The sequence below is a fragment of the Mus caroli genome, chromosome 8 (genome assembly GCF_900094665.2).
Source record: "Mus caroli chromosome 8, CAROLI_EIJ_v1.1, whole genome shotgun sequence".
NCBI lineage: Eukaryota > Metazoa > Chordata > Mammalia > Rodentia > Muridae > Mus > Mus caroli.
In genome coordinates, this window is record NC_034577.1 from 115,234,860 (window position 1) to 115,237,010 (window position 2,151).

Below are 2,151 nucleotides of genomic sequence, written 5' to 3' on the forward strand. Positions count from 1 at the left end.
CCTTCCTTCCTTCCTTCCTTCCTTCCTTCCTTCCTTCCTTCCTTCTTCCATTCCTTGACCTTCTAAGTGGAAAAAGAACAACTGATTCTGCGCCTCCAGATTTGAGGGGTGCAGGGAGATGAGCCCTGGCCTCACAGAGCTCACCATCATTAGGATGCCGTGGATGGCCAGTGCTGTTGTATCTATAAACTCATGAGTGACCGACCATACGTGAGTTCCTGCTCCACGCCTTCCCCAGGCCCAGGTTCTGCTGCGGTGCTTAAAAACCTCCACAGTGGGCATGTGCTAGGCCTCAACATTTCAAGGTTCGACAAATCCTCTGCAAATAGCACTGGCTTGGTGGGGGCAAGTGAAGACACCCCAGCAGTGCGCACTGACTGGTGAAATGTCAAAGGACCGGGTGGCATTTGGGTGTTAAAACTAAATCCAGCTTTCAAGGTGCAGGGAGTGGGTGGGAGAAAGAACTAACATTTAGTGAGTGCCAAGTCCTGTGACAACTTTTCATCCAACATGAACAAAGCCAGCATACTGGCCTGTTAAAGCCTGTCATTCAGCCAATCAAGAGGCAGAGGCCGGAGGGTAGCAAGTTCAAGGCCAGCCTGGGCAACTTAGTGAGACCCTATTTCAAAACACAAAAAGAGGATGGGGCAGTAGCTGGATGGAAGGCTTCTCACCTGTTGTGTTTGAGGCCTTGGCTCAACCCTCAGCACCATGAAAATACAACACAGTACCTGTTGACTGAGGGGGAGGCTCGCTCAGTCCCATGCTCACCCTAAAGCATGTCAGCATTATAGTTTACCCATGAGTGCCAATCTACCGATAGACTGAGGTCCCATCTTGGAGGACAAGCCCCCGACTGGAGTTCCAAACCCTCCCATTTTTTGTAGGCCACGTATGCCATCCATCATTTGAACAAAAGTTTTAGTTTGGCATTTCTTGAAGTGGAGCAAGAATTTGAAGGCGTGTGAGCAGCGCACCTGGACAGTGGCAAGGGTCTTCAGCACTTCTCTACCCTCTCCTATTGTCTCAGGCTCTCCCAGTCTGACAGTGATTTATCTTAACAACCATGCTTCATGGCGTCTTCTCACGGCCTTCCCTATACTTTTCATAAAGACAACACTGGGTGTTCTTTTCTTTGCATTCATGATTCACGGACATGCATAACGTTTAATTAAATTACAACCAGAGGACTCTAGACACAGCAGAATCAGTAGAGCACTTGCCTAGTCTGCTTGAGGCCTTGCATTTGATCCCAGTACTGCATAAAGAAGGCAGGTTGGCACACCCCTGCATTTGGGAGGTGGAGGCAGGAGGATAAGAATTCAAGGTAGTACCAGCTACATAGCATGCTTGAGGCGAGCCTAGGCTACATGAGACCCTGTTTCAAGACAAAAAAAAATATGATTAGCATGACAGTCTTTTTTTTTTTAATTACATTTATTTACTTGTGTTGGTTTGTGTATGGTATGAACGTGCCACAGCACACGTGTGCAGGTCACAGGACAAATTGCAGGAGTCAGTTCTCTCCTGCCTTGTGGGACGTGGGATCAAGGCAGTCTCGGTAACAGGCCATCTGAGCGTGGAGCCCCTTAGCAGGTGAGGGCTGCAAAGACTGACAACCTTGGCAGGCAGAATGAGGAGCTCAGCTAACAAGACGGCATGCGAGAGCCTTGCTTCCGATTGGTTCTCTCGCTGAGCCACATGCAGACTGTATGTGTTTGCTTCTACTGTCTCTATTTTATAGGTCCAGAGTGGCTGAGGATGTCCCACGATGTCACTCAACGAGCAGGCAGCTGACTCAGAATTTCCATCTAGCTCTGATTTGGGGCCATACACAGACTCACCCAGGACTTTATTTTAGGGACTACTTTCTTCATCTGTCTCATTAGGTAATATTTAATAATAAAATATAAGAAAAGCCATATAGCTTAAAAAAAAAAAAAAGGACGGGGTCTCAGGTAGCCAAGCATGACCTTGAACTTCTGATTCCCCTGCCTCTGCCTCCTGGGAGCTGCGGTTGTAGTCCTTGTGCCTTCAGGGTCAGTGTGTGTGGTGCTCAGAACTGAACCCAGCACTTTGTGAATGGCAGGTAAGCTCTCTGTTTTGCACTTCACTCCCAGTCATTTCCTTCTTCATTGTAGTGGAGAAGCA